This window comes from Dermacentor albipictus, chromosome 1 (genome assembly GCF_038994185.2).
Source record: "Dermacentor albipictus isolate Rhodes 1998 colony chromosome 1, USDA_Dalb.pri_finalv2, whole genome shotgun sequence".
Lineage (NCBI taxonomy): Eukaryota > Metazoa > Arthropoda > Arachnida > Ixodida > Ixodidae > Dermacentor > Dermacentor albipictus.
This window is the reverse complement of record NC_091821.1, coordinates 88,426,831-88,454,127: the sequence shown is the minus strand read 5'-3', so window position 1 is coordinate 88,454,127 and position 27,297 is coordinate 88,426,831. Positions and strand designations below refer to the sequence as shown.

General features: G+C 47.6%; 1 protein-coding gene across 4 annotated transcripts in view; it reads right to left on the bottom strand.

Annotated features, from left to right (window-relative positions):
- The window catches only part of LOC139048715 (uncharacterized), a 293,534-nt gene that overhangs the window by 3,581 nt on the left and 262,656 nt on the right, over nucleotides 1-27,297 (bottom strand). The window lies entirely within an intron of this gene.

Here is a 27,297-nt window from a genome sequence, read left to right as displayed (position 1 = left end):
AATTCAGTGCGAGGAACCATGAGGGCGTAGAGGAATTTGACAATGGGCATCACGCTGCACTTAATTTAAATGTTTCATTTTCTCACAAAGGACGAATAAAGAGCGGAAAACTTGAAGCGCCGAAACAGTTTTACGAGCTGCTCCTGTATTCGTGGACCATTTTTTTTCTTAGGCTATTAACATTTACTCAGGCAAGCTCACAAACCCGCAGGTCTTATACGGTCGGGTTTTATACTGCCTGCTTTCCATAACGGGAGCTGCGCCTGAGTAGCTGCACCTCTGCGCGGTTACCCGTGACGTCGAAGAACAAAAGGTGCAGTGCCGTTCTCAGGAGCTGCGTCCGGCCATGTACGGGGCACAACAAGGGATGATTAATACCAGGTCATCGCGACAATGATAAAATGAAATATAAGATAAGAAAGCACCGCCTACGGTGCCGAACCTATGACTTTCCTCTTTAAAATTAACGCTATACATATATGTATACTGGCAGGGTAAACTAACGAAATGCCCGATGCAACTCTTTTTTTCTGCATACGTCAGTGCAGCGCGTGAACGCTCCTTACAATATGCTCATTATGACACGCTTTAAAGTAACATTGGCGTTTGAGTTTTACGTACACACAACTGTTTCTGTGGCAAGACCCATCAGGCACAAACACTCATATTCGCTCTACGAATACGCGTTCAACACAGACTGCTTTAGGTATTTGTAGGCTCGTGCCTCAGGAGCGAAGGAGAAAGACAGTTGACCCGAATCGACCCCGGGAAAGAACCGCGAGCCGTGGCTTCGCATGCCACGACCGTCTTTATTTTTCCCTCACGCGGGCGCGCGCTATCCCGACACCGCCCAAGCAAGGGCGCTACAGGGGCCTAGACTGGAAGTCGAAACCGGACTAAGGGCCGGCTATGGCTCTCGAGCACGAGGTCAGACAGCGATGCGAGGCTTGCCATTGTGGTCTCATTCATCACTTGTTTTTCGTTAAACACAAGATAGTGCAATGAACCAGCCCCTTCTTCAACCAGCAGAGCATCACTGGCTGAATCCCTCTCGAACAACCAGGATAACGTTTGCAATTTATGAACTGCTAACATACTGATGTGTCCTGTTTCGCAGTGTGTCGTGTTCTGAGTGCTCATTTTACTACCGAGTGCCCATTTTCTGATCACTGAGTCTTTATTAGAACATGTTTCTACATCTTTCTTTAGTTACTATCGATCTCACCTCCGGTCGTGCTAGTATAGGTAAATCTTTGTCGTGCGATTATGCTCACTTATCAACCGTCCCTTTGAGCGACTAATTTCGGCGATAGCGGCTGTGCGGAAGCGCATGACGGAGGGTAAAAAGATTCGAAAATTAAGAGCATCGTTGCCCAACGCGGCCACAGTGTTTTCTTTTTGTTGTCGTAACATAATTTGTTCATATACAGGGTGTTTCCTTTAGACAACAATATATATATATATATAGTCATATCATAAGAAGCCAACAAACACCGACACCAACGACAACATAGGGGAAATTATTCTTAATCAATGAAATAAAGAAACGATAAATTAATGGAAATTAACGCGGACGAAAAAACAACTTGCCGCAGGTGGGAACCTAACGCACAACCTTCGCATTTCGCGTGCGATGCTCTACCAATTGAGCTACCGCGGCGCTGTTTCCCGATCCATTTTCTTGGGTAATTATGTGTCCTAGTAGAACCCTGGGAGTGTTAGCCAGCGCCACCACTCACAGACCTTGGCGGCGGACGTGGAACGTCCTTTTTGTCGCAGGCATCGGTTCGGTTCGGTTCCCACCTGCGGCAAGTTGTTTTTTCATCCACTTTAATTTTCATTAATTTATCGTTTCTTTATTTCATTGATTAAGCACAAGTAATTTTCCCTATAAGTATATAACAGCTGCGTCTTACCACTACTCACCTACGGGGCAGAAATTTGGAGGCTTACGAAAAGGGTTCTACTCAAATTGAGGACGACGCAACGAGCTATGGAAAGAAGAATGATAGGTGTAACGTTAAGGGATAAGAAAAGAGCAGATTGGGTGAGGGAACAAACGCGAGTTAATGACATCTTAGTTGAAATCAAGAAAAAGAAATGGGCATGGGCAGGACATGTAATGAGGAGGGAAGATAACCGATGGTCATTAAGGGTTACGGACTGGATTCCAAGGGAAGGGAAGCGTAGCAGGGAGCGGCAGAAAGTTAGGTGGGCGGATGAGATTAAGAAGTTTGCAGGGACGGCATGGCCACAATTAGCACGTGACCGGGGTTGTTGGATAAGTATGGGGGAGGCCTTCGCCCTGCAGTGGGCGTAACCAGGCTGATGATGATGACGTATTTTCCCTATGTTGTCCTTGGTGTCAGTGTTTGCTGGCTTCCTATGATATGACTAATAAAAATCGGGCCCCTCGGTTAACCCCCTTTCTTCTCGTTTATATATATATATATATATATATATATATATATATATATATATATATATATATATATATATATATATATATGGTGTGTTTTGCAGACGAGTTCCTAGGCGAGGCGGACATACTTTGCGGCTAGTAACGTGAGCTTCAGAAGAGTAATTAACAGAAATTTATTAAAGCACCTTCTATTCTTCTGAGGTACAGCAATCTAGAATTTGTCCAATATATTAGACGTTTGAAAGCTAGGCGCAGCGGCCAGAAAAACACCTCTGCACGATGGAAAGCAACTTTTTGGTTTGTTCCGGCACCTGAGCTGTTAACTGGGGTGTATGAGTTATGCGCGCTTGCTTCTCGCAAAAGTAGGAGATTTAAAAATGGCGGAATAGGAGCTCCGCCAAAGCACGGGCTCCTGTTACAGCGGTCGTCACAGAAATACGTGAATTTGTGCATATTTATGTGAGTACTTATGTAAGGGTCAATGTGTTTCCAAGCATTTCTTAGTGTTTGGCATAACCGAAGGATTATGTAGAATCTTAATCCGGGTGATGAGTGCAATAGTGTCTTTGCAATATCGGCAATGCCCAATATATTGGACATTATTTACTTGAAGATATTTCAAACACTATAAAATGACGTTTTATGGTTTTCTGGAAGCTAGAATAGCATAACTTATAAATAAATGAAACAAATCAGTTACACGAACTGCACTTCGGACCTCAGGAGGATACCAGTGCCTGTGGGGCAGTTGTTTGGAAGGCGAATTTGAAGGACGTCAGATTTTAATGCACACTTATTTTTTTTAATCATGCAAGTCGCACCGAATTCGAGATATTTACCATCGAAGTTCAACGGTAAATCCAGGACAATATCAAAACTGAGCGCCGCGGGAGCACAGAAAAGGCGGCCCCGCTAAGGATGGGTGGATGGATGCTTCGAGCGTCCCCTTTGCGGGTTGCGCCACCAAGTTCTTTTTATTATATTGCCTAACGTCCTACCTATGTTAAAAAATGAAAAAAAGGAAAGAAAACAGAAACCACGATGGACTCCCGAACTCACATTTCCTGACCCCCTATTGCGAACTTTGCTTTTGTACGTCTCCGCTTTTTGTCGTTTCCAAACGTTTCTTCCATCAATCTTCCAATCGCCTCTTACTAATTTCTATTGCGGACATGTTTACTTTTCCCCTGCTCTCGCTGAACCCAAGGGCTTCAAGGAGGCCAGAGGTGCCTGCATCGATCGCTGGGCAGATATAACTTCACATTATAATAAAACACGCTCCATCGTTTCCCTAGGTCTACCGCAGCAATCACATGCTTCTTCTTCCTTCTTCTATCTCGCTTTATAGGTGCGTGTTATAAGGCATTCTGATCTCGCTTCGAAAAGTAATGAGCTTCCCTTTGAGTTATCATAAATTGTTTCTTTCCTGATTTCGTTTTTTTCTCTTAAGTAGTTACTCATAACAGGTTTCTTTTCCATTACCACAACCCATGAAATTATTTCAGGCTCTCCGACTTTCCGCTTGACGTTCTTTGTTTCCATGTAGCTTACTACACCGGTTGCATATTTGCTCATAAGCTTCCTAGTTCTTTTCCTCCACTGTGAGTCAATGTCTTGTTTTCTGTACAAAAGGCTGAACATTCTCGTGACCCATTTACTTTCTTTCATATTCCTCATTCGTTCTTTGAAATCAATCTTACTCTGAGCTTTCCTCACTTAAAAACTTGTCTAGCCCATATCACCCTGCACAGGTTCATTTGCAGTCTTCCAGTGAGCGCCCAATGCAGGGGTCCCATTGACCTTTGGTTGCCACCGAGTCCTGATTGTGCCCCTGACTTCAAGCAAACAACCGCATTTTCAAATGTGAGTCCTCGGACCATTACACCTTTCCACATACTCCCGAGCACCTCGTACCTTTTGTATCTCCACAGCGCCTGTGTTTCATTATGGCAGCATTTCTCTTCTCCTTTGCTGTTATTGTTTTTCTTGTGTTTCCGTGTATGTATTGCATTCGTTTATCCATATACCAAGATATTTATATTCTCTTACCCGAGGAAAGTCGTGGCCATGTACTGACACTGTCCGTTCACTGTTTTCATTGAATGCCATAACCTCCGATTTTTTACGCTAAATTTCAGACCTACATTCTCGCCTTCCTGCGCATAGATATTAGCCAGACCTAGCATATCGCTTGGCTTGTTAGCTAACACTACAATGTCGTCCACATAAAACAAACCTGGAAGCTGCTGCTCTAATACCTTCCTGTTTGTACCAGAGATTAAACCCGATATTACGTCCTTGTAGCGCCCTCTCCATCCACACCATGTACATCATAAACAGCAGTGTGGATAAAGGGCACCCCTATCTCAGTCCGTTGTTGATATCAACTTGCTACGCGCTCCTCATCCCTTCCCATTCAACGCAAACTGTATTTTCTAGATAAATCTCTCTAAAAAGCTGTATACAGTCATTGCCTATGCCTTCCCCTTCAAGAATATCGTGCAATATGTTGCGGTTTAAGTAATGTCTAAAAAAGCTACACATGGCGCTCTCCTTTCTTCTCCGGATACTTCAGTACACTGAGTAAGGACAAATAAGTTGTCATCCAGACACCTAATGATCCTGAAGCCATTCTGAAATTCTCCCCAAAAGGCCATTATTCTCTGCCCATGCTTGAAGCTTTAATTTGACTGCCTGCATTGCTAACAAGTACATTACCGGTGTAACGGTCAACGGTCTATACGAGTGGAATCTATCTTCTTCCCCCTTACCCCATAAATTAGGTTCATTCTACTTTGTCACCAACTATCTGGTATTCATCTATCTTTTAAGGTTTTTCCTACTGCTTTCAACAGAGCTTGCTTACTTTCTGTTTCTAGTTCATTAATCAGCCGAACGGGAACCTCCTCTAGCCTTGTGGCTGTGGGCTTAGAAATTTTCTTTTCGGCTTTCTTCCACTTGAAATTTGTCAGCTCCAGCTCTTTTTCCCCCATCTGGTTCTCTTTCATGCTCGTTTTTTCCTCGATTACAACCTCGTCATTGCCTTGGAAAGATTCGGCTGTTCTTTTTCAGATGTAATTTAATGCCGCGTCCCCTTCCAGTTTGTTTCCATCTTTGTCTAGGATATGTTGTTGTATTGTTGCAGACTTTCTGCCTAATAAATTTATGTGGTACCAAGATATTTTAGGTGCGACCTTTTTTTTTTCTCAGGTATTTCTGACAAACAACGTTCACTTTCACCTTTTACCCTTTCTTAAACCAGTATTTGAACCATAGATTTTTGTCTCCCGGTATATTTCCCATTTTCCGGCTACTTCATCCTGCAGCAACTGCACTTTTCTGCCCCTTCCTGTGCTCTCGTGATACTTTCTCTCATTTGGCGATCGATTCTTGTATCTCCCTGTTCCATCAGCGTTTCAGTTTCTATTTTCTTTCCAATGAGGATGTTGCTTCTCTTTGCGTATGTCTGTCGTAATTACGCTTGGAAGCGTACCATATTCCCACTCTTTCTTCGTCCATTTGCCGAATTATTCCTCTACTCTTGTGACTATATTTGTTATTTCTCGAACGTTCAAATTTGGATTGGCCACTCCTCGCTCTTTGCTCTCGTTCCCAACTACGTGTCCATATTCAAAACGATGCGTCGCTCCCTATGCATGGTCGCGCCCTACGTTGCTATACCCTTCCTCGTTAATGACGATTTCTCAACTCATCATAAATTCCTTCTGTCATCAGACAATAATCAATGGTCAATTGCCGGTTTCCCAATTCCCACGCGGTCTGCCCGTCACATTCAGGCGCTGTATTCAGAATAACGAGGTTGTTTTGCTCGCAAATATCTAGCATTGACTTTCCGTTGATGTCGGCATAGCCATCTAGATCCTGTATGTGGGCATTCATGTCAACTAATAATTTCGGCATCATTTCCGAAACCCCTAATAGCAGCACTTAGGCATTCCATCCCTTCCACTCTCTTCTTCTTTTTATCCCCCTTAACCCTTCCCCCCGCGCAGTGTACAAAACCGGAACTACCTCTGGTTAACCACTCTGCCTTTCTATGCATCCTTTTCTCTCTAGGCATTGCACTAATTGTCGATTCTTCTTTATGCAATTCTTTCCGGTCAACAAATACGTTACCCCCAGCCAAGTTTTCTTTCCACTCATTGTACATGATAACCAAAGATGCTCTTGACATTTTGAATTTACTCTTTTCCGTATGGCTCCCTGATGGATGAACACTACGACTCCCCCTCCCTTTCTTTCCAATTTAGTTATGTAACACCTTTCCAAACGTAATTCTCAATCACTGGCGGCTCTGCCGAGTATCTAAGGCGCGTTTCTGTAACTACGTACACCCCTATTTGTTCTCTACTTACCTGTTCTTCAATCTGGAAGAACCACCCACTTTTTTTTTCTGCTACCGCCCGGCAAGTTTATGCAGCCTATTGCATGGCGAGCTTTCTTTCTTGTTTTCCTCCTTCTTCTGTTATTGACGCCGATGCTATTCTGAGGTCCCCGTAGGGGATATTCTTCATTGCTACCTACCTTGAACTACTGAGCGCCCGTGGGCCCCTAAAAAAAGCAACTGCGCGTCCAGCAAGTCACCAGCCCACTTCTCGTCCAAGCCTGTGATTGAAGTCCATCCCGCCTCGTTGAAAACAACCATATACCTTCTCACTTCCTTGTTTATTTCTACAACCTCGAAACCTTTCTCTCGGCTCAATTTCCATACAGCCTCATTTGCAGCCACGACAGCTCTGTATTCAGTCATTCCAGCGACTATAGGCGGCGCGACGGCAGGTCGAAATGGCTGCCGAGACGGTGATAAGGCGATGTCGCAAGCGTGTGCATCCCGAGCAGCAAAGCACGTCAGGCCCCCTAATTTCGCTGCAAAGTATACTTTCTCTCTCGCTAAAGAGACGCAAATGTTTGTAAATGAAGGCGAAGCTACGTTCAACGCCGGTCACATCATATGCTGTGACATCAACTCCACTAGAGACGATTTCTGCAAAGGGGAGCGCAGAAGCGTAGCCGAAGAAGGAGACGTTGACAGGAAAGACGCCCAGTTGCGACTCAGTATACGTTCAGAGACCTACCACCAGGAACATTATTGCGCCTGCGCTGTCATCGAGCATTTAACAAAAATGTTTACATTATATATATATATATATATATATATATATATATATATATATATATATATAATGTAAACATTTTTGGTGGCCTGAGAAAAGTCATTCAAAAAAAAAATATATTCAAGGGGAGAGCGACAGAGGAGGTGGCGCAGAAACTTGAGCCAAGGGCGAGGATCGTAAATTCTTTATCCATCAGATGCACTTACGGAGCACCAATACAAAAGTTAGAACGAGCGTGAATCTGGCCTGCCTCGAGGATTTCCCTTTCGAGTCTGCCTTTGGATCTGCTTTTAATCTCGGTTTTATCGAAAAGGGGCTTACAGCCACAATTCCTGCAGTGCGCAGGAAGGTGCGCGGAGTTGCTCCGGGCCTTTAAAAATCAAGAATGTTCTCTTAGCCTGTCATTTAGACAGCGCGCCGTCTGCCCAAGGTAAGCTATCCCACAGTCGACTGGTATCTTATATACCACTTCGGTAGCACAGGAGGCGAGCGGTTTCGTGTGTTTCTTTCCACAGGTCTTGTTCTTGTTGTGGCCGTTTTGCAAAGGCGCACAACCGAGAAAGCTTGAGAGGAGCTGTGAAGGCGAGGTCAACGCCGTGCTTTTTCCCGATCCTTTTTAGGTTGTATGAAATCGTTTTGTCGCTGAAAATATACTTAGTTGCAAGCGAGCGTCTTTCCTGTCCACATCACCTTTTTCCGCAACTCTTCTGCGCTCCCCTTTGCAGAAATCATGTCAAAGCAACTGGCCCAATAGCTTAATATTCCATTATAGAAAACGAGGTCAGCGTCGAATCGCTCTGCCTGCAGACGAGTGCAATCAAGGGCTCGCGGCCCTGCGTTAACGCCGCAGTACGTGAAGGTACAGGCTCTGTAAAGGTCAGTATGTCGTTACTAGCCTTGAAAATGCTCACGGGCATGAAGCCATATATTTGTGTTTTCGCAAACACTTAGTAAACACAAGCGCATACCGATAACAGACATTAGTTGTTTTTCAAGCGCTCCTGTTTTCAACAAATTCATCATATGCAGTAAGAAACAAACTTTAGTGCATTTCGAAATGCAAACTAAAAGAAAAACGGCTGTATAATACAACAATTTACGAAACTCGTAACGTACAGGGGTGATCACGCTCGTCTCGAGCAGCGTACGGCGGAGCAAATGAACTGAGCTTTAGCGCAGCTGTTTGACTAAGGACAAAGTGCTTGTTCCTGAACGGGTTTCACGTTTTTCCACTTGCGTATCGAGTTGTTTCTTCGTAACTCGGTACCTCCCTTAAAATTTGTTTCTTCCTTGCGCAGAGCTCGGCTCGATAGCTGTAGACAAGTGGGATCCCCTCTGTACGCGATTCAGTGTCATGCAAATGTAGTACGAGCTTCGTAACTGGTTGCAATGACTCAGGTCGTTATGCCTGTCTTGAAGTACATCTTAAAGATACCTTAGCAGTGAACACTCGCTACGGCACGGTTTGAGCGCTGCAGCACGCTGCATATGTGATTACTATTTTCTTTTTTCGTCATCGGCGCGTCCCTGCACACCACTAGACCCAATCACCGAAGGGCGTCGCAGATTTCTATCACCGGGTGACTGCTTCGGGGGAGGGCTGCGTGGCGCCGCCTGCGTTGCTGGAATGACCGAATACGTCACTGTCACGTAAAGGTACCCCCGGCACCGTGCACACCACAATCTGCACCTGAAGGGACATCCCGCGCAAGTCGTCTACCTCCTTCGCCAAGCGCTGGGCTACTCCTGTCCCTTTTCTGTTTAGGACGTCATTTAGCCCACCTGCTACGGCGACAAAGTTGCCTCCGTGGCCATTTTCCGCGAGGATTGCTTTTGCTCGCTCAAATGATACTGCGAAACAAAAACGACACGGACGTAGGAGAAGACGGCACACCAAGCGCAAACTTTCAACTAGGTTTATTGTACCATTGAATCGATTTTGTACATGTGAAGCAGTGTAGAATGCGCATGCGCTTGCATGAAAATGAACTGCGTATTCATGTAACATACATGGTTATATTGCGCTCAGTTTTACAAAGACGATATTAAGAAAGGACAGAACGTGGACGGACGTAGCGCAAGTAAGCTACGTCCTGTAAGCTCATCCGCTACGTCCGTCCACGTCCTGTCCTTTCTTAATATCGTCTTTGTAAAACTGAGCGCAATATAACCATGAACGTTCACCAACTAGCCCCCTTCATTGCTTTACTAAATGTCATGTAACATAGTTACGAGTCATGCGAAACTAAGTTCTTTTTCTGTGAGAGCCAGTGAAGGGAAGCTAACACACTTATCACCCAATTTTGCAATCATCTGCGCTTCAGATATTTCACGGATGAGCTGCGTGCTGCCACAGAAAACAATCGTGCATTGGTCCTCAATAGGTTTGCATCCATGATCGCGACAATGAATCGCCAAGAACCCACAGAAGCCATTTTTTACGTTGTTGCTGTGTTCGCGGAGCCGATCATTGAGGCAACGCCCAGTTTGCCCGATATATTGCTTCCCACATGAAAGCGGGGGGTTGTAAACCACCCGGTGTACACACTCGACAGACTTCTTGCGGTGTTGCTTCCTGCATTTATCGGACGGGACGGCATTTGGATCCGTCAACCTGCAAAGCTTGCCAAGCTTGTTGGGAGCAGAAAAAGCAACTCTTAAAATTCGCCCTTTGGGCCATCTTTTTCAAGTTATGGGATATCCCGTGAATGTAAGGTATAACACTTACATTAAGGCGTTTGGCGGGAGGGGCATCGGCAACTGACTTCTGCGTGCTGGATCGCACTTCTCTTAAAATACGTTCTGCGACAGACACTTGCACCACCTTGGGATATCCAGCCAAGGACAAATGTCGAGTTTGCTTTTCAAAGCTTGCGTCCACTACATGACAGCAAGACTTGCTGAGGGCATACTTGAAGCACAAACTGACAATGGGCCGCCTAATAAGTTTAGAATGTGCGGACGTATACGGCAGAAGTGGCTTGTTGGCTCGCGTCTCATACGACCAATACGTGTGGCTGTCCTGAAACCTCAGGCTAAGACCAAGGAAACGAAGAGACCCATCTACCGGCATCTCATGAGTTGTTTGAAGGGGCACTAAGCACTTCTGAAACGTTTCTATCGCTTCCTTCGTTTACAGAATGAAGGCGTCAGAAGAGCAGTCAATGAAAATTAAAAAGTCATCAACTCGCTCCATGACTCGTTGCTCGCCCTATGACAGCGCCCAATGCCCGCCCTGGAAATGTCCATACCGCCACCCTTTTATCGACTTTCACCTTCTCCACAATTGCTTTTGAGCGACTAACCTAGGCCGCTATCTTGTACACGTTCGAAAAGCCGACGTTCGATTTCGCCTCCCGCGATTGGACTAGATTGGCCTAGGACGCGATATCGGCGCAGCCTGGACAATCACGCGAGGCGAAATCGAACGTCGGCTTTTCGAACGTGTACAAGATAGCGGCCCTGGTTTCAGCCGCCGGCGATAGTCACCCTTTCACTCTCTCCTACTGCCGAGGCCTCTCCCTGCTCCCCTTTATTATCCTTTGCCGCGTGATTCGGACTTGACAAGGGACACTGACACCTGCGTACCTGCTTTTACTTTGTGGCCGCCTCAAGGTCGGTACAGCTCTTTACAGCCACACCCTCCTCCCGTCGCACGCATTCCACGTGCTCTGTTGACACTCCTTCTCCTGTCACGTCGAGAGACGGCGTTCCACTGTCACGACCATTCTCGTTTATGATGGTCGGCCTGTTCAGCTTTTCCTCGGCTACTTGAAGTTTTTTTTTTTTTTCCACCGCCGAGAGAGGGCCGTCAGGTTTCACCTGATGGTCTCCGAGTGGGCCTAGCCAGGTGACGTGGAGTTTGCTTACGTTTATAGTGGACCAAATAAAGTTGTTTCACTCACTCACTCACCGCCTTGCGTGCATCACGCCCCATATTTAGCTCATTTTTGAGCTTTCCGACCTGTTTCACAAGCTCATCCTGTAAATCCTTCCTTTTCTTTAGTCTAGAACCGACATCACTGTGTCTGCCGATTGATGTGATTTACTCTCCATTCTGAGCCTACTCCTCGTCTACATTTATCTTCCACTCGTCAACCTAGGCGCTAAAAACTTGACGTCCCACAAGGTTGCACACTTTGAAACACGTGGCACGAAAGGACGTTCTGACTATCCTGCAAAACCAAATATACACGAAACACACCCGCGCACACGCAAAGGAAAGAAAAAGAAAGAAAGCTAGCAAATTATTATTTGAAGGCTAAAAAAATCATCAAATAAAAGAAATAGAAGCTAGATCAAAGCATGCACAAAAATCTTTTGTTTTCGTCGCTGCCACGGAGCCCTGGAAAAGCACGTCCATTCGCCAAACGTGTCTCGCCTTGCGGCGCCGGTAGTCTGTCCGAGGGAGACGCATTCGTGGCTTCACGAAGCGATTCGTCGCAGCGGGCTAGGAGAGGCTAGACGGTCACTACACCCACTGGCCGATGGTATCACCGGCTGTGTGTCGGATCAGGGGTTGCCGCGACATGCAATCATTCAAACTTCACCCGACTCGGGGCGTTGCCGTCTGAAGTGCAGCGGGACGCGCTCAGTCTCGATATGGCCTCGATTGAGTTTTGGAATTTGATGATGAATATGTCGAATTAGGTGCGATTTTCCAGATTTCTAGAAGATTTGTGTGCATGAAAATGTCACTGCCTCCAAATTTGCCATTTAGACAATTGCCCCGAGGTCGTAATAAAAACGATAATTAATGATATTTGTTAATTAGTTTTCTGAATCTATCGCTATTAGCGGCAATGTTCGCCTCGCCTAGGAACTCGTCTGCAAAAACGCACCGTTCTCTGCTCTCATTACTTTTCATCACAAAACAATAGGTGTAGTTTTTTTTAAAGAAGAGCACCCCATATATCCCCGCTGAGCTCAATTTCTGTACAGAAGTGGCAGCACGAATAAATAAATAAATACATAAATAAAAGTTTGCATTTGCAAGATCTACATGAGCGTGTCCCTGAGCTGCGTTTTTGTTCTCAGCCGGCACGCGAGCGCACATCAGGTGTACAGGTATAGTAGCACTCCATTGATGAAAACTGGCAAGACGTTACTTAACAGATATTGATGCGCTGGTTAGTTAGCCATAGTATTGATGAAACAGCGCACCTGAAATAGGCACGTTCACGCACAGAGATGTTAGTATAAGTCAAAGCTCACAAAGATATCGTTTTCATATACTTATTATCGTTTTACGAGGGCGAGCCTGTTTTCTTCTTTTTTTTCTTTTTGCCGCCAAAGGCAACCATCACAACGTTCCGAGAGCTTTACTAAAACTTTTTACACAATTTTTGAAACACAACTGACGAGATTCGCTTGCGCATTATACTGACATCGAACAGACAGCCGTACATACATACATCACGTCGACTGTGTGCGACATTCTGACAGTGCTCCAGACTGGTTAGGTTAGTTACGAGGAAAGACGAGGCGTCACGCCAGGCACCCGAACGAATGTGGCCGTGGCGAGGATAAAATCGCAGCTTCCGCGAAACGGCCCGAGCGAATCATGTCTAGGCGCATCCGTATACAGGCGAGGCTGCGCGCGGCGCGCCCGTTTTAGTGAAGCTGCGTGCGTCCTGACGGGGCTTTCTTCTCAGCTGCGCGCGCGCCTAACAAATTCGAGGCATTCGCCCGCTTGTGCAAAGCGTGCAGGCGCGTGTATTCGCCGCCGTGGGTCGATGCGCGAGCTCCCCCGGCGGGCGCCCGTCGCCAAGATATATACATAACAAGACGTCGCAACGCCGCCGTCGCTCGGGCTGATGTGGAACCTCTTTCGCGAGCCCGCTTGCCAAGCGGCGCAAGCTGTCACATGTGCTACTTCCGACGAGGCAATCCTGAACAATACGGCCCACGCGCTGCTTCATTCGCTGCTGCTTGCGTGGGTGCGCATCGCAGTTTTTCGGGCGCTTGAGAGAGAGAGAGAGAGAGAGAGAGAGAGAGAGAGAGAGAGAGAGAGAGCAAATAGAGGAAAGGCAGGGAGGTGCAGCAGACGAGCGTTCGGTTTGCTAACCTACACTGGGGGTGAGGGAAAGGAGAATAGAAAGAAGAGGAAGGAAGGAGTTGAAACAGTCATTTGCTGGTATACTGGCGGACAACTTTCTGTGGCTATGAAGGGAAAGATACAGACGCGTGGCTACTGCACATGTGTTACCGCGCCAAGTAGTCCGGCAGCATTTACCAGTGCTTTTGGTTGCTCGGAACAGAAGCTGAATCGACGCAGCATCCACGTGCGACGGTTTCGTTTTTCCCTACACGGGGAAGGGAAAAGCTCTGCAAAATAAACATCTACACTCACTGGTGCGTTCTGTCTTATTTAACTGTTGCTAATAAGGTGTTTGTGTTTCTCTTCCCCAGTCAAAACTAACGTCGATCAAAACAAGGGACTCTTTTCAGAAGCGCTCTCATATGTGCGCGCTTCGCCTCCGTAGCTTTGCTTTCCCCCTTCTTAGCCACAGAAAGTTGCCCACGAGTATGGCATGTTTAGTGTAGTCGTGGGCAGCTGCGTAGGGTGGAACTGCTCTACTCGATAAATCACGTAGTAGAGCCGTAGTAGCGCACACATACCGCAATCGCTCCTGATGACCGAAGATTAATAACAACGCCTTTCGCATGGAAAAGGTGCGGCACACGGGCTGCGCGAAATGCGGCAGATTAAATCATAGAGTTTTACGTGCCAAAACCACTTGCTGATTACGAGGCACGCCGTAGTGGAGGACTCCGGAGATTTGGACCACCTGGGGTTCTTTAACGTGCACCTAAATCTAAGTGCACGGGTGTTTTTGCATTTCGCCCCCATCGAAATGCGGCCGCCGTGGCCAGGATTCGATCCCGCGACCTCGTGCTTAGCAGCGCAACACCATAGCCACTAAAGGGCCGTTTATAGTCCGACGTAACGCACGCGCACGCGCGCGCGCGCGCACGCTACGTCACGTCGGCGAAAACGACACCTCTATAGTCGGGCGCACCGGCGCAGCTAACGTAACCGGCGGCTTCCAACGCGCCCCGACGGGCCCGGCGCCGATTTGGCTCCGGAGCCATTCGCGCGTCGAAGTCGGCGGAACTCTCGCACCACAATGCATTGCGCGCGAAGAAAAAGGCGCCAACACAACTCCGCAGACGGCTTTTGCGGACGGCGCGCGACTTGGCGAACCTTCTGCGCATGCTCCGAAGATAGCAGCCTACGGCGCGCGCGTTAAAGTATAGAGGGGATGGCATCTCGGCTGGCGCAGCGCAACCGACGCAGCGTGACTGCCCGCGAATGACGCTCGTCCGCGCGCCGATAACGTCGGACTATAAACGGCCCTTTAAGGGCCGTTTATAGTCCGACGTAACGCCCGCGCGCGCGCACGCTACGTCACGTCGGCGAAAACGACCCCTCTATAGTCGGGCGCACCGGCGCAGCTAACGTAACAGGCGGCTTCCAACGCGCCCCGACGGGCCCGGCGCCGATATGACCCCTGAGCCATTCGCGCGTCGAAATCGGCGGAACTCTCGCACCACAATGCATTGCGCGCGAAGAAAAAGGCGCCAACACAACTCCGCAGACGGCTTTTGCGGACGGCGCGCGACTTGGTGAACCTTCTGCGCATGCTCCGAAGATAGCAGCCTACGGCGCGCGCGTTAAAGTATAGAGGGGATGGCATCTCGGCTGGCGCAGCGCAACCGACGCAGCGTGACTGCCCGCGAATGACGCTCGTCCGCGCGCCGATAACGTCGGACTATAAACGGCCCTTTAAGGGCCGTTTATAGTCCGACGTAACGCATGCGCGCGCGCCCGCTACGTCACGTCGGCGAAAACGACCCCTCTATAGTCGGGTGCACCGGCGCAGCTAACGTAAAGGGCTGTTTATAGTCCGACGTAACGCACGCGCGCGCGCGCGCGCGCGCACGGTACGTCACGTCGGCAAAAACGACACCTCTATAGTCGGGCGCACCGGCGCAGCCAACGTAACCGGCGGCTTGCAATGCGCCCCGACGGGCCCGGCGCCGATTTGGCTCCTGAGCCATTCGCACGTCGAAGTCGGCGGAATTCTCGCACCACAATGCATTGCGCGCGAAGAAAAAGGCGCCAACACAACTCCGCAGACGGCTTTTGCGGACGGCGCGCGACTTGGCGAACCTTCTGCGCATGCTCCGAAGATAGCAGCCTACGGCGCGCGCGTTGAAGTATAGAGGGGATGGCATCTCGGCTGGCGCAGCGCAACCGACGTAGCGTGACTGACCGCGAACGAAGCTCGCCCGCGCGCCGATAACGTCGGACTATAAACGGGCCTTAAGCAACCACCGCGGGTGCGAAATGAAGCAATCGGTGGCGCAGGCCTTATGGCGATTCCTGGCAAGCACGCGAAGCATTTCTTCTGCTACCATGACCGTATGTCACATGTAGAACACTTGCATGTTGTTTTGCATGTTGTAACTGTCGCGGCTTGATGCATAGCCACAAAGCTGGCGCGGCGCAACAACCTGTCGACGTTTTGTGTAGAAACAGCACGAGCGCGACGGAATGATGGAATAAAGAATTTACACGCGTGGGCGCTCGTACTTTCATCCTCTGTGAGAAAGCACTGGCAAAATACCGTCGCTCCTGAGTGCTCGTGTCCGTTTCGCGTAGTTGAACGTCTATGCACTACGAGCATAGATACTAGAGCATGTATACTTGATCCATTGCGCTAACAATACGGAACGTGGAGAACGAATAAAAGCTTTCAGCCGAACGTGAGGCAGCTGCTGGGCGCCGCGTGCATTAGAAGGGAACGCGCACGCAATGTCTCCGCTTTTTACCGGCGCTTAAAGCTTAGAGGCAAACAGCCCGGTCTGGTATTCAGATAAGAAAAATTTCAGCTCGGTGGAAGATACAATAACGCAGCAAAGTTGTGGAAGTAAATTAAACGCATGAAATGCCAAGAGGGTCAGCGTTGCAGCCTGAGGCTTACTAAGCTTCGCTCACGCAAAAAACAATGACGAGTGCATGCTGCGACGACAGCTTGAAATCGTCGCACTAATTTCACGGCACGTAATGGCTTTTCATAACGTCTGCATGCTCAGGACTAGTTCATTGTTTACGTATGAACAAAGATTGCATTGCAATCTAGAGAACCAAAGACTTCGCTAGCGAGTTTTGAGTAATTATTTTTCGCGAAAAACAAATGAAAGGAACAGTCCAAATGCGTAACGATAAATTTCGAACCCGTAAAGTCACAATGACATTAATTGCGGAATAGTGAAGAAGCAAATGGTTCTTCATTTTTTTTATCCACCTTTCCCGCCAAGAAACGCCCACATCGAGTATCTAAAAAAATACTTCACGAGTATTGATCAAGTTGGTGTTGCTTATATGGGTGGTAGGGAATAAGTGGAACAAACGAAATACTTGTTTATTGCGGGAAGTCTAAAAGTACAGACTCAATGCCTTGTTGTTGCCGCATAACGCTCGTAAAATGTGCTAATTTGAGAGATAAAGACACCCACACACAGAGAAACACACACACAAAACACGAAGATAGATGAAAACAACACGCCGTTGGTAACCTTTAGTGACTCGTCCTCACCCTTGACCATTTATACCGAATTCATTCATTTATACTAAATTTACGTTTTTAACCACGTGATATCGGAAGCCAGCGTGAACTTACACGCTGGATTTGAAAAGCATCTGGTGTATGTGATTCAGAAGACACGCAAGAATAATGCGAAAAAAAAAAACTCTTTTGACAAGGCAAAATGCTGGCTTCCGCAAATATTTAATCACACAGCCAACGAAGCGGGAAATCCTGGAGTGAAAAAACACAAACCACCTCTGCACACCACGCAGGTGCGCCACAAGTATTGCGGTGGAATTTTTTTCTCTAATAGCAGGGCGACCTTACAACTATGGTGAAACTTAACGAATCGACACATTTTGGAGACAAAACTACCGCGTCAAGCAGGTTGTATTGTTTAAGGACTTGATTTTCATTTTGTTTTCAAAGAGCGAGATTTGGACGCACGAAAAAAAAAGAACTTTGACAACATCGCAGATTCGAAGAGATGTATGTTCAAGCATGTCTACGATAAGAATCATTCCTGCGATCGGTGAGTTCCGACTATCGCAGGCCAAGGTTTGCGATAAGAAGTACGTGATCTCGCTGGTTAAATTTCTGCATAGGTGTACTATAAGCTTGCCGCGTCGCTGACTGGTACAGTCGCGATCAATATGAAGGTGATCGCTCGAGCGGCGACCAAAACTAGGAGCAGCGCCACGTTACGTCATCACCGTCGGTCGAGAGGGAAACATCAGATAGCTCCCCTCTCTCTCTTTTGGTGTTCCCCGAAAAGCTGTCACTCCCGTCACCGTTCACGGCATAACCTGCGAATTCATTTCGATTGCGTTATGAGCTATTGCACAGAGGCGTCATTGTTAGCCAAGATATGCATGAGGAAGCGACGCACACAGATCATTGCCATGAAAGGGAAACAAACACAAAAAAATGTGGCTAGTTGGTCTTTGGGGTTATGGTTGCAGCCTGGAAGAGCCTAATAGGGGATGAAGGCAGCGCAATTTTTATCTTCGCAGTTCCAAAATCGGCCGCTATGCTGCTTGGAAGGGCCGCCGGTCGATGCTCGCGCGATCACCTTCAAGTTGATCGCGACTGGTACACTGATCAGTCGCGCATAACGCGCCACGGCGCTGTCGCACGCAGGAACGCACCGCTCCCGCGCCGTCTGTAGTGCGGCACTCGCACATGACGCGAAATCGGAGAGCCGACGTCGTACGCCAATTCTACTGGTATCGTAATTCGCGCCGTGTCATCAGTTTGGCCTTTCGGTTCTCAAGGAAGCGCGTCTCAATGAATGAAGAAGTCATGCTCCAATTCCAAGTTTTGCGCTAGCTCAACGCCCACTCATCTCTTTGAAACCATTGACAGCGCGAAACGGCACGAACTATACGGCACGAAGACATCAGAGAGCTTTAGATTAGGGATTAGGGAATTTCCGGCAATAGAAGCAGACCCATCCCCTAATCTAAAGCTCTCTAATGGTGGTTGTAAAACTTTATTTCCCAAAGTAGGGGTCCTGAAGGACACTCGGCCAGGCGCCAGGAAGCTCTCTAATGTCTTGTCACCTGTATACATGTGCGCCTTCGTTCACCGCTCTCGCCGGGAAATTATATAGCCAAGCACTAATAAATAGCTAACCTGGATCGTCTTGTTGATTACACCCGAACTTCGAGAATGAAGCTAACATATCAGGACTCTTCGAGGAACTATCAGGCATTGTCTGGGATATAATTGGCTTTAGTGAGGTTAGAAGACCCGGTGAGCCTTATACAGTACTGACTAACGGCCACTTCCTCTGCTATAGAGGACCCCCAGATAGTAAGCAATACGGGGTATTCCTAATCCATAAGGACATAGCGGGCAACATTAACGAACTCTACAGCAATAGTAGCAGTAGTCGTAATAAGACTTAACGACAGGTATAAAATAAAGGTAGTATAAGCCCACACTGCAACCTCCAGTCATGATGATGATGAAATAGAACATTTTTATGATGTTGAATTAGCAATTAGAAAAGTGCAAACTCAATATACTGTAGTAAGGGACAACTTCAATGCAAACGTGGGGAAAAGGCAGGCTGGAGAACAAGCAATTGGCAACTACGGTATCGATTCTAGGAACGCTAGAGGAGAGATGCCTGTAGAATTCGCAGAAAGGAATAAGCTTCGAATAATGAACACTTTTTTCTAGGAGCGTAGCAACAGAAAGTGGACCTAGAAAAGTACTAATGGCGAAACAAGAAATGAAATTGATTTCATACTTTCTGCCGATCCCAGCATAGTGCAGGATGTAGAAATGTTAGGTAGAGTAAATTGCAGTGATCATAGGTTACTGAGGTCTAGGATTCACCTAAATTTGAACAGAGAAATAGTATAATTGGTCAGGAAGAAGCAGGCCAACCTAGACACACTGCAAACAAATATGCAGCCTTAGAGCAGAGAGATTAAGATGACATACTGGTAATGAATGAAACCGTAACTAGGCTGGCTTCAGAAGCAACAATTGAAGTGGGAGGTAAGGCACCAAGGCAACCAGTAGGCAAGCTCTCCCAAGTAACAAAGGACATACTAAAGAAACGACAGAGAATGAAAGTGTCCAACTCAAGAGATAAGATAGAATTCCCGGAACTGTCAAAACTGATCAACAAGGCGAAAATAAGCGATATTCGAAATTATAACGTGAGAAAGACTGAGGAGGCAGTAAAAAATGCACGCACCATGAAATCAGTGAGAAGGAAACTTGGCATAGGTCAAACCAAGATGTGTGCTCTGAAGGATAAGCAGGGTAATATCATCAGCAACCTCGAAGATATAGTAAAAGCAGTGGAATAATTCTGTGCAGACCTGTACAGTACCCAGAGCAGCCACGATACCTCCATTCGAAGTAATAATGAACAGGTTGCAGAGGCTCTTTCTATAACTGGTGACGAAGGTAGAAGGGCATCGCAAGACATGAAACAGGAAAAAAGCGGCAGGAGAAGATGGAATAAAAATCGATTTAATCAAAGATGGAGGAGACATAATGCTTGAAAAACTGGCAGCCCTTTATACGAACTGTCTGTCGACTTCAAGGGCCCCAGCGAACTGGAACATTGCAAACTTATACTAATCCACAAAAAGGGAGACGTTAAAGAATTGAAACATTATAGGCCCATTAGCTTACTTGCAATATTATATAACATATTCACAAAGGTAATTCCCAGTAGAATAAGGGGAACACTTCAGTCACCCAAGGGAACCCGCTGTTTTCAGAAAGGGATACTCTACAGTGGATCACATCCATGTCATAAATTAGGTAATCGAGAAATCCGCAGAATACAATCAGCCTCTTTATATGGCTTTCATAGATTACAATATGGCATTGGATTCAGTAGAGATACCAGCAGTCATAGATGCAGTACGTAATCAATGAGTTCAGGGCTTACGTTAATATTTTGGAAAACATCCACAGAGATTTTACAGCTGCCTTAATCTTCCACAATAGTAGACAAATACCTATACAGAAAGGGGTCAGACAACGAGACAATCTCTCCAAAGCTATTCACTGCATACTTGGAAGAAGTATTCCAGCTATTAAACTGGGAAGGCTTAGGATTGAGGATCAACGGCGAATATGTCAGCAAACTTCGGTTTGCAGATGACATTGTCCTGTTAAGTAACACTGGGGACGAGTTACAACAAATTATTGAGGACACTAATAGAAAGAGTGTAAGAGTAGTGTTGATATATATAGGCAGAACACAGAAGACAAAGATAATTATCAACAACCGGGCAAGGAAACAGGATTTCAGGACCGCCAGTCAGCCTCTGGAGTATGTGAAGGAGTACGTTTACCTAGGTCAATTACAGAAGAATAAAAAATTCACAGAAGAATAAAAAGGGTTGGATAGCATACGGCAGACATTCTCAGATCCTGACCAGAAGCGTGCCATTATCAATTAAAGAAAAAAAAGGTGTACAGTCAGTGCATTTTATGGGTGCTAAGATATGGGGCAGAAACTTGGAGACTGACAAAGAAGCTTGAGAAGAAGTTAAGGACCATGCAAAGAGCGATGGAACGAAGAATGTTAGGCGTAAGGTTAAGAGACACAAATAGAGCGGTGTGGATAAGACAGCAAACGGGGATAGCCGATATTCTAGTTGCCATTAGGAGAAAAACGTGGAGCTGGCCAGATTATGTATTACGTAGGTTGAGTAACCGGTGGAGCATTAGGGTTACAGAATGGGTGCTGTTAAGAACGGCCAGCTGCAGTGCAAGTTTGCCACCCAGTTACGACTACGGCAGCAACACTCCGGGACGTCGCCGCCAACCTCTAGCCACAGTGTGACTAAATCGACTTTGTGTCGGGGAACAATACGCGCATCCTCCACTCTCCGTCGCTGCAGCTAGGATGCGTTCGAGCAAGTAGGCTTTGTGCTGAAACCGCCACCAACCTCTAGCCCCATCGCCGCTGTGACGGAATGAGTTCGGCGGGCCAACTATTGTTACCAAACTCCCCAACGCGGACCTGATCTGCTACGGGTGCGCGAGTTGCCGCGGGAACGCCGTTTCGCGCTCATTCCCACGCACCGACCTATACGCAAGACAACGCGCTACCCGGAACGGCTCCGAGTTCTGTGAAATTCGTGTGGTGTCGGTTTCGGACCGTAAACACGTGTGTTTGTGCATGTGTGTGTGTAAACCGTCCTGCAGAGAGGCGGCTAGTTTGCGATGGCTAAAAGAACGTTCGCATCACCTGGGTATCGGGGGAGGACCGAGTGTTTAAAAACCGCTGTTGCGCGGCTGCTCAGGTCACTCTCCCTCAAGTAGTCATGTTAGAGTGATGTACTTTCTCAAACAGTCATGTTAGACTGACATAAATACTATAAATAAACCCATATTCCTCGTTCTCGATGAGAAGTAGTCCTTCCCTTCATCAACGTCCTCAGCGTGGATAAGTTGGACGACGGCATGGGCCAGCTACCTTCTAATTCATGCCCGACTCCAATCTTGACAAAGGATCACGAGCGATGGGATTGAACTCCCAATCATAACAGTGCCAAGAAAGGGAAGCGCAGTCGAAGACGGCAGGAGACTACGTGGGGCTATCAAATGAGGAAATTCGCAGGCGCTAGTTGGAATCAGTTAGCGCAGGACAGGGGTAATTGGAGATGGCAAGGAGAGGCCTGCTTCTTGCAGTGGACATAAAATAGGATTATTATTATTATTATTATTATTATTATTATTATTATTATTATTAGGGGACGCAAGCCGAACCCAAGTGTTGGGGGGCAAAAACTCCATTGTGGGCCCTTCGCGCTCTTTTGTGCTCGCTTTGGGTACTTTTGTACGCCCAGCGATTTGTGTCCTCCTACTTTTGGGTGGGGCTTTCGTCCCCCAACCTAAAGCTACATATATATACGCGTAGCGGGACTTTGTCTGCTCGCAAAACCCTGTCCTTGCGCCGAATGTCTATGTCCGATGCCCTGCTAGTTTTCGCACCGGTAAATTGTGATACATAATCGTGGGGCGCACACTGTACTGTTCCTAAGCAACCAGCGTGCAAACAACTGATGCGTACGACAAAGCGAAAGACGTCGTCTTCAAATCCTGGGCGCGCGGTGAGAGCGCAATCCCTCACTATCACGCCGGTTGTGGAGAAATGCGTTTGTGCTTTACCGAATGCTAATGAACAAATCTTATATTATATACAGGCGTAGATCGGTTTTCCAAGAGGTGTTACGAGTCAATAACTTGTTGTCTGCTTTGCCCTGATTTCCACGACGAAAGTAAATCAGCGCTGTCGCAATTTCTCTTCCCAAACAAAGGCAAAAGCGAAACCGAAAAAAAAAAGGAACGAGAACTGAGCATCCTTATCGGAAGTAAACTTTCCACTTCAATCAAGGCTACCAAAATGAGTCTTCTGCTGCCGAACGGATGAAAAAGTATTAATAAAAACAGTCGCGCGGTATGGTGGTGTCGACGGTGTGCGCTTAGAAATGAAACCTCTGATGACTTTTTCGGCAGCGGTTATTGCCTCCGTAGCCAGCGTATATGCTTACACGAGCGAGGAAAAAAGTGCGTGCACGCGTGCACGCGCGTCGAGCTACGCGCGTAGAAGCAAAATAATCAATGATCCAGTCTGCCCGTGCTATTCCCACCAGACATAACAAACAGTGATTTTTCTCATTCGCGGGGCGTGTCGTTTCCCCGAGAAAGGAAATGGCTCGGAAAACAGGACTCTCCGGAGAGACGGAGAGACGCGCGAGAGGATAAATTGCGTGCATGCTGGAATAAAGTACGCTCGGAAGGGAGCCGAAGGTGAGGGGGCGGATAGGAGGGGGTCGCAACTCGAAGTAAAAGAGAGTGGTACAACAACAACCGCGCCCGTCAAAAACAAACGGCAAGTGAAACACCACGCGCAGACGACGGAGCGAAGGGTTCGGGGTGGTGGAGAAAGCGGGCTCGCGCCATCAGCGCGCGGGGCTGCATCTCCGGGGCTAACGAGCCCCGGGACACAATGCGCAAGGGCAGGCCATCGATCTTTGCACGCCCGTCGCGAAAAGGAAACACGGCGCGAACGAAGAAAACCCACGCCGCCGGCGGTCGATGTGCGGGGGTCGCAGCGGCAAAGGTCGCCCGTCGTCGAACGGTCGGGCCGGCCCTCCCTCAGCGGGCACAGACGCACGCGCGTACTTGACGCCAGTCGAGAAAAATCTCCGCCCGGCGCCTTCTCAGTCACGGCGCTGCGACACAGGTGCGGCAAGCCGACGATGCTGCCGACGGGATGCAGTATGACGTCAAGAGAGAGAGAGATAGCCGAAGAAAAAGAAACGAATGGCTCGGTGGCGTCATTGATCCTCCGCCGCGCCTCGGGGGATACTTCTTGGTGGCCGTCGCTTAGCTTCATTATACGGCCCCGAGTGCTGAAGGGCTGCGATGGGAGCAAATTTAAAGAGGGAGTGAACGGCGAGGAGGAGGGCAGTGCGACGAGACGGCTTCCTTCGCGTCCTCTTTCCTTAACGAGCTGTTACACGAGAGCAATTAAGCAGCTTGCGACAACAGCTCATCTAGTTTGTTTCGAGACGCATTACTCTAGCCTGCACACCGTGCTCGCGACCTTGCTTCATCCTGTACATTGCTCCCCCGTGGGGCCTTTTAAGCGAGAGAGATGCCGCGCGAATGTAATGACCGTCTCTGGCCGCAGGAGCCGCGGCTCACCACGTCAAATGACCTGTTTACGAGTACCACTGAAAATTGGAAGCCAGGAAATCGGGAAATGCGCAACAGCAAGATGTTTCTCTAGCTTCGTTTATCTATTGGTTTCGCTATGCCGTGTGTAATTGCGCAGTCTTCGTCGTCGTCATACCGCCATCTTAAATAACTTTTTATTGGGGGAAGGGGAGCAGAGTAGTCTGAAGACTTAATAGCTGCCGCACTAAATAGGTTCATAGCCGCAGGCATCGCTGAAGTCTGCCGATGTTCTTCATAACACCTCTCTCTCTCTCTCTCTCTTTCTCTCTCTCTCTCTCTCTCTATATATATATATATATATATATATATATATATATAAAAATTGTCGGCTTTGTCGCAATAAAAACTAGCAGTTTCACCCGAAAGGCGAAGTATCGATTGCCATAGCAAATTAATAGAGAGCCATGCGAATTAAGGATGGTAACATTATCGCTAATATCGACTTGGCAACATTCGCTGACTAACTGAATTGACAAGATAACAAGCACGGCGTCAGCTCGCAGAAGCAAACATGAACACACCACACTCGATGAGCGCGGACACTCGCTGTCAAAACGCTGGTAGGAGCAAGTGCATCAGCAGCAGCGAGGGAAATGACCTTCGTGCGGTCTATCGCTTCAACGCAAGAGCGACGAGAATCCAGCGCGCACCAAGGCATGAGCCGTCTACAGGTCCCGTAGGTCATACGGCGCGTGCGACCGCGCGCGGCCGTGCAAAGTACGCACTTGTTGGCTAAGTCGAAGCCTCCCCCCTCGCTCCCGCGCTGTCTACCTGCTTTCCTTCGTATATGTGCGCGCGAGATTGAGCCGTGATCGTCAGTTCCCCTTGCGCCCGGTCGCGACTTGCGCAGTTGCTGACGCCCCCCCCCCCCCCCCCCCCCGGCCTTTCGCGCGACGCAACACGGCACGTTTGCTCATTGCCTTCTTCGTTCGCGCGCGCCTGGTTTGTCGCCTTCCCTCGCATGTTTGCACTCGCACATGCAGCATACGACGCGCGGCGACGGTGTTATAAACTTTGGACTTTATACGGAACACCATGGGAACACCGACGCCCATAGCGGCAGCAAAAATGCGCTTGCAGTGTCCATATAGTGGCTATCGCAATAAAATGCGGCGGAGTGCCCATATAATTGCCATCGCAATAAAACATTACGCCGAAGTAACTTAGCATGTGTTGGTGGGCTAGTTGGTTAAGCATGATTACAAAAACGGCGCCGAATAAAACAACACACGAAGAAGGGAAACACGAGACAGCACGTAGGCGCCTACGTGCTGTCTCGTGTTTCCCTTCTTCGTGTGTTGTTTTATTCGGCGCCGTTTTTGTAATCATAATTACGCCGAAGATTATGTGCCGTGGCCATTTGATCCGGTCATATCAAGTGAATATACAAAACAACAACAAATGAAAAAAAATGTGGTTCCGTCTATTGTTAGCGCAGGCGTTATTTGGAATTCCTGCACCCCCTTTTGTTTTGACAGTCGTCTTTATTTAGGATCATCTGTTGCCTTGTTAAGGATCCCCTGTTTTTAGCCCACTGAGCGTTCCAAAATGTTTTTGTGTGCCCTTAAAATTAACAAATGCCGTGGTTTTGCGTGCAATAACCTTGATCCGATATCGAGGGACTGCATAGTGGAGGACTTCGGATTAATTTTCACCACGTAAGGGTTCTTGAACGTGCACCTCAATCTTGGTAGACGCGAGTCATTGCATTTCGCCACCATCTAAATGAAGCTGGCACAGCTTGCACTGAACCTGCGACCCGTTGCTCTACTGCGCAAATTCTAAGGACACCTTGCACCACAACGCTGCGAATACAAAAAGAACTGAAATTCACGACGTCACAATGACGTACTGGCACAAAACTTTCGACGTGAAATTCAAGAAAGAAACATTTTTGCCTTCATTTCCTGCAGTAATATCTTTTTCCCGCTAAGTACATAAAATGATAGTTTTCAAAGAATATAGTTTTAGCAGCACACAAAGAGACAGTGCTAGTTTTTTCATGAAACTAACGAATACTTTTTATCAGCATACAAAGAGCGTCTACAATTTATCATGCGGAATGACTGGCAGGATGTAGATTTATCGTACTGGTAAAAAATAAGCGAGTTCACGGAGCACCCGTGCATCATAGAAAAACAGCCGCCAGCTTTCCTACATGTTCAGGCTGAGCTTTTAGCACAATTTATAGTCTTTGCATAACCATGTAGTGTATATTTCTCCGCCTAAAGTCCGCATTCCCAAAGACTGCAGCACGAACTATTATACGGACGCCGGAAGTTCCATTATGTAGCTTTACTTCTCTAGCCGAAAAACAGCGAAAATTTGGGATACGATTCCATTTGCGCAGCGCGCAACGTCTTTGCATGTACAAAAGTTAAAGGGACCTGCATCGCATACTTCCTTCAAGTTCCGACTAGGCTGTTATTAATCCAGTCTTTCGATTTCCGGCAGCAACGGATAACATTATAGGTGTTTACGCATGCAATGAAAGAAAAAAGAGAAGGAAAGAAAAGAGGGGAGGGGCAGCATTGAGGCCGATGACCTAAGCTACTTCTGCACTTGTGCCGTGTATTTCTCAGCCCTCAATGTCACTTGTTATTCTTCTCACGGCCTCCTCGCTGCCTCAATGGAGTGGTTTGTGTAGCTCCACTGTGCATCCAACCATGGATCGTTTCCTATGCACGCAACCCCACCCACAAAAACTGGCTCGCACGCAAGCACGCACGCCGGAGCAAATAATACGTGCCTTGATACAAGGAATTTCGAAAGAGTGGAATCGTAGATCCCATATCGTGGCCAAGGAATCTTCAGTGCTCTGCCCGAGGCTCTTTTTTGTAAGCGCTCAACTTCTTGTGTGCGTGCGCGTCTCCGCTTCGGTTGTTTCTGTTCCCTGCTCTAAACGCGTCGCAAG